The 18,107-nt window shown below is 35.3% G+C and overlaps 2 protein-coding genes across 9 annotated transcripts in view; one reads left to right on the top strand and one right to left on the bottom strand.

The window, feature by feature from the left end:
• Positions 1-465, bottom strand: part of OLFML2A (olfactomedin like 2A) — a 38,543-nt gene extending 38,078 nt beyond the window's left edge. Inside the window, exon 1 of the mRNA XM_077144603.1 lies at positions 302-465. The gene's annotated coding sequence lies outside the window, so the exon portion shown is untranslated. The remainder of the gene's footprint in view (positions 1-301) is intronic.
• The window catches only part of NR6A1 (nuclear receptor subfamily 6 group A member 1), a 292,713-nt gene that overhangs the window by 1,002 nt on the left and 273,604 nt on the right, over positions 1-18,107 (top strand). The gene's annotated exons all lie outside the window — the stretch shown is intronic.

Here is an 18,107-nt window from a genome sequence, read left to right as displayed (position 1 = left end):
TTTCGGAACGCCTCTTTCTGCTCCTTTCTTTCCGCACCTTCTTCCATAGTCCCCTCTCTGTTTCTTACCCCATCCCCACTCTCCCATGCAGTCGACCCTCTACCTCCGCCCCTGTTCAGCCCTCCTTCGTCAGCCCTCCTTCCTTAGACGGTGTCTTTTTGCTAATCAGATGTCTAGCCCGGGACACCTGCCAGTTAGTAGCGAGCGCCCTTTTCCCGCTTCTACCGGCCGGACCCAATCCGCACTTGTCTAACCTCACTTTTCTTTCCTTTTCTGGACCCTAAACACTGGAATTCTTCACCTGCCCGGGCACTTCCTGCCGTTCTCCTTCTCCTCCCACGTCCGGGCCATGTCCTCAGGTTCTTCCCGGCAGACTCCCGGCGGTTCTCGCCCTCTCGCTTACTCCTCGGTGCAGGGAGTTTTATTTGTATCTGTTTGATATTTTCCCCCTCGGTGTTTCCGCGGAATGTTTTTATTGGTAACGTGTAAGGAGCTTTTGTGAGGTCGTAAAAGGTGAACTTTTGAACTTGGAAAGCGCCCTGCAGCAATTAGCGCAAGCGATAGCCCCGGGAGGCCAGCATTACAAAGGGTGCTCGGACCGGCCGGCAAACGCTCCGGCGGCAAACCCGATTTATTTATTTATTTGCCCTGCCTTCCACCTTTCACATCTCATTTCCGCATAAAGGGCAGGCTCTCGGAGATCCGTGCCTCCTCCCCTCTCTGCGCCATAAACTCGCAATTCTCTGAAAGATCTAGGACGGAACAGTGTCCGTCTAACAAGTAACAGATTTCAAATTGAATGCAAACTCCCGGGACAGTTAAGAGGCACTAAAAATTAATTGCTTCAGCAAGAAGTTTTTCAGCCACGATAGTATCCTGGCAGGTGTGAGGAAAGTAACCTGGAAATAGGTCACTTAGGCGCTCAGTTGTTGAGTGAGGAGCTACGGAAGGGGAGAAATATTGGAATGAATCTGTACCTCCATACATTTATTTACTCATCAAACGCTTACTGCTAATTTAGTGGAGGCGGTGGTTTTTGCTTTGTTTATTTTGTGGTGGTTGTTGTTTCACCAGTAAAGGGAAAAGTCTTATTTTGAAGAGAGCGTGGTAACTTCACTTGATGTTGTTGACCCAATAGTGATGTTTTCAAAGCTTTTGTCCTTTTTTAAACATGTCTATGATATGTGGTATTGAGGTGGCTTGCAGTCCCGTGGGGTGTCTTTGGAGACTAATTTCTGAATGTGAACATGTGAACATATTTGAGATCGATAAAATCCCCAGCCACAAAAGGAGGAGCCTGGAATCCAGTTAGGTTAGAAGAAGGAGACAGTATCTTAGGAACAAAGGATTTCTTTAATGCTTTTGATTCTTTTAAGCTAGCTTGTGTGAAAATTTTGTTGGATATTAATGTGTGAATGTTGTAAACCCTGATCTAAAATTTGCTATTCTGGTTTCTTACTCAAGCTCCAGTTCTCTTATAGTCTATATTAGTTATTGTATATTAGTGCTTTCATAATGCCTTCCCATGTGTAAATACTTCCTGTACCCACCTGTGCATAACACGAAGATGATGGGTTTTACTGCAGACATTACTTTCCGGTTCTACTTGAGAATAATGTTGTTGAAAGGGAAGCCAAGGAATTGCATTTGTTCTTAATTATTCATTAGTGCATTTTGAAGAACTCAATGGTAATTTTAACTCTTAATCAAATTTCCCATTCATAGTCGTTTCCTCAATTGTTCAAAACCATTTAAAAGGTTAGTGAGCAATCCATTTAGGCTAAGGTAGCTTTAATATTTTATGTCAAGTACAAATATTTCCTTTTTGTTGAAAACACAACGGTACCTTTTGGTAGATGAGGTTTAGAAGAAAATACATGACACATTAGACTGTTGTGGGTTTTTATTGTTCAGTGTAAAACTATCATTGTGTACTGTTTTAGAATAATTGTTCATTACCACTTATGAACTTACCATGCTTACAGAAGAACTACTGCTCCTGCCCCCCCCCCCCAAATAAAAAAGGATAAGTTTACCCTTGGAATGGTGGAGACATTTTTTTTCTTTTTTTCTTCCTAATTAATGTTTGTCTCCAAAAGTAAGTGAAACTGCTTAAGTTCTAAGCAGAGAAAATGAATTCTCCTTTTTATCCTACTGAATTTCATTCTGTATGAAATATTTGCAATAGATAACTGTCTAGCTAGAAGGTCTTTTGGTTTATATCATGAAGAAAGAAACTGGAGATGAGATTTTAGAAATGTTTTCCTACAAGAAATGCCATTGATGCTGAATTTATAGTCTTTTAAATGGTTATTATTCTATCAGAACAGTTACCGTACTTTTTGACATACCATTACCATTCCAATAATTCCGTGCTAATTCTGCTAGATATTTTTGGTTGTTGCATCTGGGATTCTATAACAAACATGAACTCGTTTAGTTCTCTTTTGGGGTCTCAAAGGAAGATGAATGGTTTGAGGAAGCATTTGCTGAATATTGAATCTCTTCATTTTATTTTAAGAGAATGACAGTAAACTTTTAAATATTTAAAGCAAAGAAAAGTTACACTTTCCATTTTAAGTAATTAAAAGCATCTTTTACATAATTATACTTAGGAGGAAATGGGGAGAAGTTTACCAAATAGTATGTCTTTTTCTTGCTGCGATCATGCTTTACAAATGTTTATCCCTGTCAATAAATTAGCACATTTTTTTCCCATGAATTGAACTTTTTCAGTTCTGTGACTTTTAGAATTTAATTCTGTATCATCTCAGAGTTTTCCACTTCTGTAAAAAAAAAAAGCACTGTATAGTATGATTGTTCTTAGGTAGAAATAGCATACAGTTTTTTTTAGTAGGTTATGCGACCTCTAAAGAACACTTTAAAGCGTCAGTGAACAGATTCACTGGTGCTTTTGAGCAGCTGAGGTGGAAGTGACTACATTTCCAATCTGAGATGTACAATCCATCAGATTCTTTCTGAGCATTTCTGGTCTATGTAATCGAAATATAATCATGACATGCTTCTAATCTACAAGTCATTCTGAATTCTATAATGACATGATTGGTCTATGTGTTAGCTTGTGCAAGTAAGCTGGGCAAGAGGAGGGGAGTTAATAAAAAAATGCTGGTAAATTTCCTAAAATATGCCCAAATCATGCATTTCCATGCTTTAAAAAGAATTTCTTGGTTTCTCTTTCCCCCCCTTTTTTTCCTGGGGTGGTGGTGCAAAGGTAGACAATGGATTTCAAATTAATATCGAATTTTAGGATAATGGAGGATGGTGGATAGGAATGCTAACTGCTACCCTAATATTGGTTTCATCATTTCTTATAGTGTTTCTAGTGCTTGTGCAAGTTAGCTTTAAATTGTTAGTGATACTTGGATATTTTGGGGATTGGGAATGGGTTAGTGAGTTTCATCTTGCATTAGTACACCATTAATGAATTGTATTCAAATGGCAATTTATGGCTTCAGAATTTCAAGAAGTTAGGATTGAGCCTTCCGCATTAGGACACTTCATTGTCCGCAAGCTCATCCAGCTCTTGGAGCCTTCTCATAAATTAAATTTCTTATGTTTACCTTTGCGTTGTGGCCAAGCTAAATGACATTTCTCTAACAAGAATTTTTTTCATGCATTTAATTAACAGTACATTTTACATGGTTGGTCAAATCTATTAAAGTAGGGACAATAAAAGTGTCTTATTTTGTGTGATTCAGATTCATTAATCTTATTTGTGAAAAAGTGTCAGTCAGAAAAATCAAAAGTTCTGAATCAACAGATAAACAAGGTTGCATTTCAAAAAGAATAAAAGTGTCCTTGAAACAGCTTTAAACAAAAGATAGCTATCTAACATTCCCACACAAGTAGTCATCGAATATACCCAACTTTTTGAAGTATTTTGAAAGTATTTCCAAAATTAGCAAGTTGTGAAGGAAAACGTTTTCTTTCACACTTTTGTACTTTTTTAGTTTTTCCTGACTTAGGTAACTTATTAAGGGCTTATTGATGCCTTTGTTAGATAAGTAGGGTTCAGAAATACCAGATTTATTAAAAGTGGGCAAGAAATGGTGTTTGGTGCTGAGCAGGTTATTCTTTTTCTGGTATTGAGCTTTTAACCCCTAGTAGAGCAGAAGTTCCAGATTCAGCTGAGCGTAATCTTAGAAAGCATCTTTGATGCCAGCTTTGAAATGCAGTCTTCCTAAAATCATGCCCAATCTTTGACTTTTTCGTTTTTCAGCATGAATTGTTTTTATAAAAAGGTAAGGCTTTAGACTGTAGGTAATGGAATATTAGAAGAAAACTTTTGGTGAGATGTCTAAGCTGCTTTTCAGTGTGGTTTAGAAATAACTACAGAATAAGAGAGCTTTACTTGAAAGAATAAAATATTTCTTACTTTATTTAGTTTTCTGTTCTTTATTACCTGTTGTTGAACAACAGCTTGTGTAGAACATCTTCTCAAGGAAAAACTTTTTTTTCGCTGGTTCCAGTTATTTGAATAGGATTTTAGTAGTGTAACCTGGTAATTCTAATTAATAGTGATTTCGCTTGGGAGTGGACCAGGATTTCTTCAGCTGGCTGTTGGGGCGCTGAATTGCGTTTTACCCCACCCCCAGCTGCACCAAATCTTTTGATCCCAAACTACAGTGATTGTCATTTGAGAATGCAAACTGAGATAAAATAAGTTGTGAAAATAGCCTGCTTTGAGGTTTCATTTGCAATTCGGAATTTTTGTTCTTAAAACAATTATAGGAATAATTGAACCCTCAACTTTTTTTTATCTTGAAGGGAGAAAACTGACTAAGCTCTTGTGTCTAAGTAGAAAATTTCTGAATTTCTTTGAAATTACATTTGTTGCTTAAAAATTTGGGTGCTGTTTATTGACAATTACTATTTCAAAAGAGAAACTTCTAATTATAAATTCACAGGAGACATTCAAGTGTTTTGAATTTCTCTAGAGGTGTGTGTTTGGGGGAAACAAAAGTTAATTTTCATGCAGTGGAAAAATTTTAATTTCAGGTAGTTTGTGGTTTCTCCATCAGTATTATATAAGTTCAAAAAAGAGAATCACAAATACCTATGTCTTATATTAAATAAATTCTACAATTTGTTATATTAAGAATTAACTTTAAACAGTATCCTCAAATGAGGAGGTTTTTGGATCTTAATTGCAAACTCTACACCCATCAATTTGTTACAACAGAGAAGCTACTCAAGCGTAAACCACAGATGGCAGTAGTACTATGTTTTTCTGGACCTATTTTTGCCTTTAAGTTGGTGTCAATTCAGTGGACACTGGTGATAAGTCAGCTGGCAGGTGTAATCTTTCCAAAACTAATTCCTTAGGTAGCAACATGTAATATATTCTGGAAACAAATCCCTGCATTTGATTTGTAGATATACTCTGTGGGTGGTTTGAGCCAGAATAGTGGAATTGCTCTCACTGCCCAAGTGAGAAATTATTTTAAAAATGTGTAAATAGTGATAGAGGGGATTTTTACAGTTATAACCTAGAGCACATTGAATCTATAGTGGTGTTAATGTGTGTAACAGATATTTGCTTGAGCAACTATTAATACTGGAAATAATTTATAATTCATTAAAAAATATACTCAAGATCCATAATTTGACAGACGGCCTTCTCCATTTTGTGTTTTCAACTCCTACTCATGATTATGTGAAATTAAAGCGTTTTATTGAATCATAAAATTTTAGATCTGTCTATAAAAAGCATTTCAGAGGTCTATGAACAGGTTTTGCTTGCTCTTCCAGTCCATCATTGCCGTGCCAAAATTTCTGTTCTCTTTTTGCCTCTAAAAATATTGATTGAAGAAAGACATAATTGATTAATTAAGCAGCTTATTTTAAGTTCCTATGATATTTTACCTATGATGTTTCCTTTGAGTCTTATAGAAACATCAGAGGTTAATCCATAGTTTAAGACCCAGGAGACATATCAGTAATGAATCTATGCCCTAAGGAAGGATAGACTGATTCAGTGAAATAAACTAGCTTAATCTTTATCTAATTTTCATTTTCAAAATTAATTTGATTTAATTCACATGCTGATTTCAATCCTGAAGCTGTATCACCTTGGAATAATTGAAAATTCAGTCTTGGCCATTTTTTTTATTAATCCCTTATGCTTTACTGAATTAGATGCAATATTCTTTTTGTCACAGTAACTCCAGTTGATGTAATTTCATTTTTTGTCACACACACAAAAAGAAGATAGGAGACTGCTGTGTGGTCTTATAAACTTTTACCCTGCTTCTTCATCTCTTTTTTAAATTTATAAACAGTGAATGAATTAGTACTCTGATGGGTTGTATTATTTACTATCATCCATCCTTTCTTGACCATTGCTATATTGTTTCAGGCTTACTCTCTTCCCATTTATTGAGTCCTTAAATTTGTTATTTACTTTAGTACCTAAACTGGTCGTTTTCAGAGTGTGGTCCATGAACCTCTGGAAGCCCCTGAGACCCTCAGGAGGTTCTCACATCAAAACATTTTTCATAATAATACTAAGACATTATTTGCCTTTTTCATTGTGTTGACATTTGCACTGATGTTGCAAATAGTTTTATTAAATTTTGTCCCTTGAATACATGTATTTTTTAATATTGTGTGACAAGTTGACAAGTATACACAGAGCATTTCTGCTGTAAAGAAAAATAGAATGCTATATTAAGGAAAAGTGCTTGCGTGATTTTGTTGTGAGCTGAACTAGCTGCTTTTACTTTGCTTGGGACACCATTTTTACTTGAAAGAACAATTGATGAACTGTAACTGTAGTACAGGCTTGTGTATTTGTCATTCCGTTTTCCTTGAAAAGTAGTGAGTATGTCACACCAAGGAAAATGGACAATAGAATTTTGAAAATCTTGTATCTGTCACCATGAGCTCGAAGGCTTCCCAATACTTAAAGCTTTTTCTGATGAGATAATGGTGCTACTAACAAATGTGATTTTTTTGATATTATATAAAGAAATGTCAACAATTAGAGGATCTACATATCTCAGTGAACCATAATTTACCTGATGAATATACATGATGTAACAAAATCCTGCATGGGTAAAAGATCTGTTCAAGATGTAAGATAGTCCAATGGATTTTAATGTAACAGAGTACACAAAGTTCATTAATATGGTATTAGACTTCATATAGGATTAGCCTTAAGAACCCACCGTTTGTTGAGTTGTGATGTAGTATCAAAGAAAAATATCTACAATCATCTAAAAAAACAAATAACTTCCTTTCCCAATGACAGTTCTCTGTGAGGCCTGATTTTCTGCCTATATGTCAACCAAAACAATGTATCATGGTATGTTTAATGAAGAAACAAATAGGAGAGTCCAGCTGCCGGAATTAAGCTAGCAATTGAAGAGATTAGTAAAAAATATAAAACACCATTCTTTTCACTAATTTTGTTTTGTTTTTGGGGATATTATTTTTCATAAAATGTTATTAACATGTAATGATACATTGTTAGTTTAAAATGAATTAAAACGTATTTTTAAAGTTTCTTAGTTTTATTTTCCAGTATGATAAGTATTGATATAAACCACAAAACAATAGTTCTTTTAGGTTCTCAATAATTTTTAAAATGTGAAAGGGGTCTTGAGATCACTCAGACCCAAATATGTAAGAACCCTTGGTCTAAACCAACCAACTTAATGTGTAAGAAAATGTTGACTTCACCAGTTCTTAGTACTTTCTATTTCAGGTTCTCCTTTCCTCATCCCCTTTCTTCTCCTCCTCCTCTTCCACAGTGAAGCTACCTTTTATTGAAAATAAGTTCATAGCAGTGTTTTCTTTGCTTGGGACTAAATGAGTTCGCTGATGAGGTTTTTGTTACCTGCTACATGATACCTGTTAGTTAACTTAATTATCTTGCGGCAGCGGTTTTCCAATAGAACCAATTTCCTCACCAAGGGGAGACTTATAATTGTGGAAGTAAATCTGACAACATAAAAAATAATTTTTTACTTAGTAAGAGCATTGCTATAAAACAATGAAATATTTATAAACGGTAAAAATTCTAACTTGCTTTAAAAAGCTTCCAGCAAGAATAGCTTGCTTGCTTGCTTGCTTTAGACATGTTTGGCATCCACTGAGTCATCTGAGGTTGTGATTTTGGTAATATCATCTTGTAGATTGTTTTGCTTTTAACCTGGTTTTCAGTGAGGTAGTGATAAAGTCTATATAGGAAAAGAAGCTCTGCTTCTGGTCTAAGAATATCCTTTCCTAGTGTGAGTAACATCTTAATGTAAATCAATCACTGTGTTGTTAAAGAGTTAGGGTTTTACTCTTTAGGGTAATTGCTGGGTAGAACTCATTTTGTAGTAATCTTGCTGGCTAAAAAATAGTCTGAATAACAATGTAACAATAAGAAATTACTGGATCAGAATTTAAGATGAAACTTGGTGGGCCATAAAGTAAGATATTTGGACTTCCTTTCTGAGAATGCTGTAATATTCTTGATGTTCTTGGAATTTCATGTACCTTTTAAAGCATTTTTGTGTTCTGTGGAGTTTGCAGTTTAGTCGTAAGGAGAAATCAAGACTTTTCTTTTTAATTTTAATGCTTGGATTTTATGTTTCAGATGAAGTTTTCAAATGCTTTCTTCCTCAATTAAGCTAAATCGCTTTAATTACTATACCTAATAACTGAAGCAGATTTTTTTTTCTTTCATATTCCTGCTGTAATCTTAATCTAACCTGTCAGGAGACTTCCTCTTCTAGCCTTTCAATCCTTCCCCCAAAATGCGGTTTTTTAGCAGGACAATAAACCACCTGGGGAAAACCCCCCATTGACATTCATTTACAGGGCTTTGTTTTTGGAAGTGGCAGAATTCCTCCCAGCTGGAAAGGGAGGATTTTGTTGGGAGAGGGAAAGAGCAAGGACTCTGGAGTCTTGCAAAACAAAGATCACAGCTATGTGACTTTGTCACTTGACTTCTCTGAACTTTAGTTTTCTTGTTTATAATCATAGCAGCTAACAACTGTATGGTGTTTACTACAAAAATAAAATCCTAAACACCATATATATTAATCCACTTATCCTCATAACCCTGTGAGGTAGGTGTTCTATTATCCTCTTTTTATAGATGGAAAAAACTGAGGCCCCAAGCCGCAGATTTCACAGGTAGTAACAGCATTTAACAGTGTTTCCTTGATTTAATATTCCAGTTGCCACGCATATATGAATACACACACATTCTGTTACTCTTGCACTTCTTAAATTGGCTGTAGGGTTATTAGGATTAGTAACAAGCTCTGTAAAGTGCCAAGCATAGTGTCTGTCCAAAGCAGACACTTAAGAATCCAGGCCATTTATTAAGTTGTTAAGGCCCAGAGCTCAACTCTTAAAGTTGCAAATGACATTTTTCCTTCTCTCATGTTGGCTTTAATAAGTGATTGACCAGAGAGCAATTTTGCTGAATCAGAAACAGTCTTTGGTGAATCTAAAGAGGGCTGAGAAAAGGAGTTTTGAGCTACTCAAGGCAGGGATACCATGCCTTTTATCTGTATCCTCAATATCAAGCACAGGGAATTGGTATTTCATGAATGTTGAATGAATAAAAGAACAGTCAGGTCAGGAATATGATTTCCTTTGCTTGCATTGGAGTCCTTTGAATCTGAATCCTTTGTTGATAGAGAAAGTATAAAATATAAGGGAAAGCATTGCATTTTTCAGTGCTTGAAAAAGTTAGGGCCAATATCTAAGTCAAGCAGTGTGTTGAGGCTAAACCCAAAGTTTGATAGCCCTGCTGGAACCAGAAATTGTAGTTTATATTCAGAAATATGGCTTTTCTTGTGACTAAAATGACTAGATACACCAGATTAAGAGAAAATGATCAATTAACTCCTGGTTGTTTGCTTAACTATGTTGGGGAATACAACTTAGAAAAATGGTGGCTTTTGTCCCTAAACCATTTTTTATTTCTCCCACACAAACGCTGGCTTATATGAAAGAGGGGAGAACCAACCCAAGAAGGTTGATGGAAATGGACCTTCGGAAATGTCCTTTGGAAATGGAAATATAAGAGCCAGTTATTTACTCTGATATCTGTATTTATAGGTTTTTTTCTTCCTTGCTTTAATTTTAAATTGGTTTATGAAACATATACAAACAGGCTTTACAATGATTACTTAGATTTTTTTTTTTTTAACATGCCTATAGATAAACTAAGATATCCATTTTAGGTGGTTAAGATTTCCATGTGTTAATTGTAAAAATATTTGTATATTCATATTTTCCTGAAATCAGGAAAATATTTCATAGCATAGGTCATTATTATAGCACTGCAGATATTTGTAAGAACTTTCTGCTTGATATTTTGGGAGCCTTCACAGTTTTGACAGCTGATCAAATGGTATCTAAGTTAGTGTTTAATACTTAGAATTTAAGGACTTTGCTATCTGAATATGTAGATTTGTTTTCCTTGTTGCCTTAATTTTAAATTGGTTTATGAAATGTGCTGTGCAAATACAGGCTTTACAATGATTGTATGGATACCTTATTTAAATATGCCCATGGTTAAGCTAACTAAGCTAGTCGTTGTTGGTGGTTTTAAGTATATTGTTTATTTTCTTAAAAGAAAAAAAAGAGCCAGTTATCTGAACTTTTTAAAACACTGAAAGTGATTTCCAAGCAAAGAGGAAGAGAGAGAGAGTAAGATGTGGAAGAGGATAGGCAGTGTGGGTTAATAGATTATGGGAGCAACATAGTTTGAGTAGGAAACATGTCAGAGAGGCAGCCAGCCACATTATTTGAGGAGGTATGAGTCCCAGAGAAGAGTTGATGAGCCTGCATTATGCCTGGGTTCTGATTTTAGCTCTCAAAAAGGCGTATATCTATGGGCCCGTCTATGAGATAAGGTAATTAAATTACACAATCCCTGAAGGAGTTTTTCAATTTTAATGATGATGGAATGAATTTGGATAATACAAGGAGTTGTAGTTTGGGAAAGGGTTGCCTAATGCAAATAATTATTATACTCACAGCTCAGATTCTCTGGAATAATTTTGATTACAAATACTCTGTTCAATCATCCTCTGAGAACATCTGTAGTTATCATACATACCATGTTTCCTTGTTTTGATTTTAGAACACTTGTCTGTTTAAAGTCTGTAGGATCACTTAGTTCAATGTAAATTCCATTCTCTGGGTTGCCTTTGTAGACGTGTTTGCAGTGTTATAATTTGTAAAATGAACTTGAACTTAGATACATTTTCTTTCTCTTTTTTTAACATGATCACTTTTTCTTCCCATTTACACCCTCTCCATGCCATACTTTCTGTTTTGTGAGTACAATTTCATTCACCAAGTCAAACCCCTAGTTAATTTCATAATTTTCCCTTATTCGTTGTGAAGCGGTTTTTAGCTGCAAAACTCATTCAGCATTGAGAAGAGTCCTTATCCTCTTATGCTTGAAGACCCTACATTGGAAAATGTGGATTCATTAAGGGAAATTGCAAAACAGAAGGGAAACCTCAGATGCTACTGGTCTGTAAAAAGGAAACACAGCGGGAAAGGGGCAGCAATGCATGGGGGAGGGGTGAAATGTGTGTGGTGGTGGTTGGGATTGCAGAGAACTGCAGTTGAAATATTCATCAATCATTTTACTGGCACCAGGAAACCAATCAGCCTTTTAGAGGGAAGAATTTAATCAATCACCTAACGTGGGAAATTACAATTGGTTTCCCACACACACAAAAATATTCCTTTATGGGTTGATTCACATCTGAAAGATAGTTTTACCGGCAGAAATTAAGAGCTAATTGGTTGCAAGCAATTTCTGAAAGAAAAACTGTGATGAAGAAATGCAGTTTATGTTTGAAGAAATATTTAATGTTTGAAGAGAACTTTTTTTATCTGCTGCAAGCCTTTTCGAAATATTTCAAAGTAAGTTTTCTTTTGATACAGTAAGCTTAGTAATAAAAAAAGTTACTAAGAATTTATGGGCAACACGAAGTATGTGAAATGCTGTAAATATATCTCCCAAGCTAGTTTCAGAAACATAGATGGGACTCCTGGTTAAAGAGTACCCAGTGTTTCCATTGCCTTGTTAAAACAACTTCAGAATATTGTCTAAGGGACACATCCTGGGGAACACAGATGGAAGTGCTTGCATATAAATAAAAGCAGAGGAGATTTAGCCCTATCTTGTATTTAGGTTTAAAATGATTGTGATTTCTCAGGGTCTGTGCTTGAAATGCCTGTGGCCCTTAGGTCCATAAGTATGGGCTGTTTAAGAATCTAATGTTTTTAAAATTAGAAATGCATGCTTATTGTAGAAAATTTGGAAAATAAAGGAAAACATTATCCTACCTCTAAGCAACTTTTATTAACATTTTATGTTTTCTTCTAGAGATTCTTCAAATCCTAAATTTTTGCATGTTGTGATCATATATCCATATGTATTCTGCTTTTTGTTTAAATTTAAGCTTTTTCTCCTGTTATAAACTTCACACATTCAACATGAATTTATTTAAAACTTTTAACAGCTTTATGACAGCCCATTGTTTTTCATTGTTGGATATTTAGGTAGTATTTAGTTTTTACTATTATAAACAATGCCCAAACCATCCTTGTACTTTCTTTTATTTTGGGTTATTTCTTTGGTCTTTGGTTTAGATTTTTAGAAGTATGTATCCACCTCAAAGTACCTTCAGCAACAACCAGTTTAATTTACACTAAGATAGCTTATATACTAACATCCAGGGCTGTCAGCAGTACTTACTATCTTTTTAATAAATGTCTGATACTTGAGATAGATTGAGACATTCTGGTAGAGTATTTGCTCCCTTCTCATTTCTTTGGAGTGATAAAATCATTCCCAGTGTCTTTTGTTCCTTAAGCTTTGTAGATTTCTGGCACCAGTCTTCCTGTATCCATTGCTCTCCCCAATTTCTTCCCCTTATTGCCTCCCACCACTTCCATCTCTCCAGGAGAATCGGAGCAGTATTCAGGGATCATTCTGAGACTGTCCTCTTTCTCTTCCTATGGATTTTGGGGTAAAGGGTGGCAAAGACACTTTGGAGACTTCTCTAGTTGCCTGTAGAAATCTCAGGGGCTGTCTGTATTTTCCAGTACAACTGTATTACTTCCAAAGATTTTTAATATGTCCTGAAACTTAAAACTGTGTGATGGGAAATGAGGTACATGGAGAGAGAAGTTAAACTCCTTTAGAAGTTTACATAATTTGACATGGGTTCCTCAGTAGCTGGCTTCTATCTTGATCCTGCACAGGGTTTGATGTTGAAAGAACCTAAGTGAATCTTTTACAGTTAGTATAAGACATTCACATTTTCACCAGCATTTTGGGAGTCTAGCTATCTACAAATTTTGAATTAAAGCAGAGGTCACATTTGCTAAATTATTAGTCTTCTAGTCATTGAAAAAATTTACATTGATTAAAAGCAAACAGTTAATGTTTTGAGGAGGATCTTTCTTGTGCTCACCACTGTTGGTCAAAGAACTTGGAATTTACCAAGACTTTTTTTTTTTTGTGGGGGTAGTGCATGGTCCGGGAATCGAACTCGGGTCTCCTGCATGAAAGGTGAGCATTCTACTACTGAACCACACAAAGACTTCTGTTTGTTTGTCTGTTTGTTTGTTTTTTCATGGGCAGGCACCCGGAATCGAACCTGGGTCTCTGGCATGGCAGGCAAGAACTCTGCCACTGCGCCACCATTGTCTGCCCCAAGACGTTTTTTAATAATGCTTTTTAATGAGAAATTGAATAAGCCAGCTGCTCTTTCCCTCAACTATACCATGTGCAAACCTCCTCAAATCCTGGTTAGTAATTAAAAGCCTTGAGATGACCTTGAATATAACTGAAAGCTGTCTTGAGTTAAATTTATAGCTTTTGTTGATTTCATAAGAGGTTAGTTAAAATCTTATTCTATTTGCTAAAACGTTAAGCAGTAGCCTTGGGTATATGTTGAAGATCAGGAAGTAATAAGAGGCCCTATTAAAGTGTAAAGACAAAGCCCAGAATGGAGCACAAAAATAATTGCTTGTTATGTATTTATACTTGGAAAGATTTATGGTAGGATGGTATTTTTTTCAAAGTGTCATTTTGCTCTATTTGGATTTTCTGGAAAGATCTATTTTTTCCCCCTCTTAACATCAAACAATTTTGAACTCAATGGGAAATCGGAACAAATATTTAATACTTTTTTAAAGTAACAGTTTAATTAGTTCTTGAACTATTTTACAGAATTGGAAACTTTGTTAGTAAAAGTTTCTGTTTATACTCAGGCAGTATAAAAGTAAAAATATAAATATTTTTAAATGCTTTACTATGGGCCACAGATCTATGGACGGAGAATTTTTCTACTTATCAAAAAGGGTATAGTCTCAGTTGTATAGAAAGTCTTGAATTACTGCCTTGTAGAAGGAACCTTGAAAATGTTGGTATAAGAAAAATTAGGTTTTATGTGTCAGTAGGTAAGATAAGACATGTCACCAGTATCATAAATGTGGTAAATCTCTGAAAAATCCAGCTATAAAGCTAATAGTTTGAGCTAGCACTATTGTCATACATATATATGACAAAATAATCTATCTTGTAGATTTTAGGATTATTTTAGTTTTATATTTATTTAATGAGACTAACATAATCATACTTTGATCAACATAATTGACCAAAAAATTATATGTGTATGTGTGCAAATGAAACCACCATCATGAAAGGAAAAAGTTGTGATAAACAGCAGTGATTGATAGTCTCGGATCCTTAAAGATGGTAATAGGAGGTTCTCAAGCATTTTCAGTTTTGCAAAATTTGGTCTGAAATTGTGTGAGTGATAAGACTATCCAAGCCAACTAAAATAATACCTCTGAAATTTTGACGTTTGCCTGAAATTAATCAGTTTTGTCTGGCAACATTACCATTCAATGACAGAATAACAGGTACAGATCTTTGCAAAAGAGGATAGAATAAATAATTATTGTAGTTTGGTAGACATTCTGCAGAGATGAGAGTGGTGGTTAAAAATCATTTCAACAGGGCCACGGTGGCTCAGCAGGCAAGAATGCTCGCCTGCCATGCCAGAGGACCCAGGTTCGCTTCCCAGTTCCTGCCCATGTAAAAAAAAAAAACAAAAAAAAATTATTTCAACAAACTGTTTTTGTGATCTAGTGATCACTAGGTATGTTAGAACACGAGTTTTAGAATTAGACTTTGGTTTAAATACTGTACCTCTCACTTTCCTGATTTTTTATTTTAATTTAATTTTATTTATTTGTGGGTGAAGGGACTGAGAATCAGCACACAGAAATGACTGGAAAATGAAATGAAATGTTGTTTGTGAAGAATGTAGAGTTTAGCTTTATTACTTTAGGGAAATCACTTAACATTGCTCAATCAATTTCTTTATCTGTAATTAAGGTTAATACCTACTTCATTGGTCAGCAAGCCAGTTTACCAAAATCCAAGTCATTGAAAAAGAGTTTGCCAAATGCCCAATTTACCCAGTATTATAGTTCAACAAAAATCAATTTACCACATCTAATTTGTAGAATTTACAGAACTTTTCACTAATCTTTCTCCTTAGTTACTCCCTCACCATATTTTTCCTTTTTCTTTTCCCTTTTTTCCTGTATGCTGTCTCTCCTTCCCTCCCTCATCCTCTGAAGCCAGATCAGGCTATATCTTTCTCCTAGCAGAGATCCCTTCTCTGTCGCAGTCTTCTCCAACTGCAGCAGCAGAGAGAGCTGGAGTAGAAACAGATTGAACATTCTTGAAAGTGCTGCTATCTTGTCAGTCTTAATTTTTGAAAAAATGTTTGAAAGCTAGTTGAACAGCCCCATCAATTCAAATGGCTATAAATTGTCAAAATAGGTAAAATAAATTTTCAGTAAACTTAGATAATTGGCTGTTTGGAGACTGAACCTTTGGTAATTGACTTCCCAGATATGTTCGGAGAACAAAATTAGCCGATGTCTGTAAAGTAAGGTACTTACTGTACTACACAGTGGCTAGATTATATTAAGTACCCAGTGTTCCTCTTCTTGAAGCACTCCTACTAAGGAAACTCAGCACACCCTCCCCCGTCAGTTTTTCTCACCTATGGGTTCTAGTTGGACAGTAGCAAATGATGAAGTGATCAAGGCTGGTTTATGGACAATAAATAAACCATAATAATAAATAATAAATAACAAATAATAAATGACTTTCCTTCTTGTTACCAGGTTATAGAATTTTCCCAAAAGAAATACCTTGTTTTAGCATGTACATCTGTTATAAAATGGCCCTTCTTTTCTTGGTACCCTTTGTGCGCCTGTCTTCTGTATGATTTAAGATATGTATCCCTTTTCTGTAGTACTTTATTCCCATTCAGTTGCTTAAAACTGGAATTATGAGTCTTAAGAGCCTGCAGTTTTATCAGGGCATGAAAAGCAAGGCCAGGTCCCTGGAGGTACTTGGTGTTAAGATCACAAACAGGACAAATGCTACTGTCTCTTACAGGAAGACTACACCCACCCACACACCCACACCCACACACACACCCACACCCACACCCACCCACACACACACACACACACACACACACACACACACACACACACACCCCGACACACCCCACCCCCTTCCCTGGAAAGCCTCTCTCTGGCGGTCTTTAAAAGTACTTTCTGGCAATACCCTTAAAAAGGGAAGCTTTAGTTAGAAAGGGACATTAACAGGTATTAGAGAAGCAATAGACAAACTAGCACCAAACTGAGATTTTTTCCCTGATGTAATGAGGATTGAAAGAAAATTGAAAAGGCAAAATTTTGGATTATTTTTAAATTCTTTTTCTTTGTGCTGTCTAAAATCCCCAGTGGTCTTCTCCCGTTGGGAAACAGTGACATAGGTGATGGTGAGTTCCTTTTACACATGAGTAAAACGAGCCTTAGAGGGGAGAAAATTTGTTCCTTGAACCCCTGATCCCACAGATTTTATGGCTTATGCTCTGCTCTTCCTTTCTTCTTCTTTCTTTTCTTCTTCTCCCTCCTGCATCCATCATTCCTTATGTCTCCCTCTTCCTTCCCTCTTCCCTTCTCCTTTCTTTTCTTCTAGGAAAATCAGGCTGATACCAAGGTAGTTTAGGGAAAGAGATTTCTAGATACTTTTTTCTGACCCTCCTCCTCCGTTCCCAATTAACTGCTGTTAAGTTTTCATCTTAAGGAACTCAGATCTTCCAACATTGCATTTCTTGGTGCTTACTGAAATCTGGACGTTGAATGTAGAATATATAGTAATTTTGTAGGCACCTGTATTTCTGTGTATATGTATCTGTTGAAATAACTGTAAAGACATCATAAATGTTCATGATGATGACATCTTAAAGGAAGATAAACCTTCCTCGGTAACATTGGGAAATTGAATTTGAAAAATATGTTGCCAGCAGTTTTTGAAACATCTCAAGTTCATTAAAAGGCAGCTTTTTTGATTTTATTGTTTTTTGTAATTTTCTAATTTACATTTACAATAATTATAAATTTAATGAACATTTTATTGCCTTATATTCCAGTGGGAACAATAGAAACCCGATATAATTCTACCATAATTGTAGCCTAGTTTATAATTTGAAGTTTTAAAATTCCATTCTCTTAAAAGAGCAGATTGTTTAAATTTGATTTGATTTTGATTTATCTTTAAAACTTTACAACTAAGAAAAAACATTTTCTATTGTCATGTTTTCTTTAATTTAGTGACAGTTGATTCTTCAAATATAAAAAGGAATTCTGTAATCTTATTGTTTAAAAAGCTTGTGCCACTCGTTATATAAGAAAAAGATTCTGTTTTGAATAGTTTTTAAATAGCGTCTTTAAAAATTCTTCATAGAAACATTTTGCACTTTGAGAGAAATTATAAGGAATTTTCTTAGAAGTCACAGTTATGATGACAGGCAGACCCAAAGATAGAATAGTTTTTCTCAGTCAAGGGGTTTATTTCATGGATTGATTTTCCTATGTCTAATTTATTGTGCTGTGTTAAGCATATCTTTGAGTATTTAGTGTGGATTCTTGATCTATCATCTGGCAAAACCTATTACTAATAGGTTTCAGATTCCAGGGTTTAGACTGGTACTAGCCCAGGGAAGCAT

This window comes from Tamandua tetradactyla, chromosome 2, assembly GCF_023851605.1.
Source record: "Tamandua tetradactyla isolate mTamTet1 chromosome 2, mTamTet1.pri, whole genome shotgun sequence".
Classification (NCBI taxonomy): Eukaryota; Metazoa; Chordata; class Mammalia; order Pilosa; family Myrmecophagidae; genus Tamandua; species Tamandua tetradactyla.
This window is presented reverse-complemented; position numbering and strand designations above follow the sequence as displayed.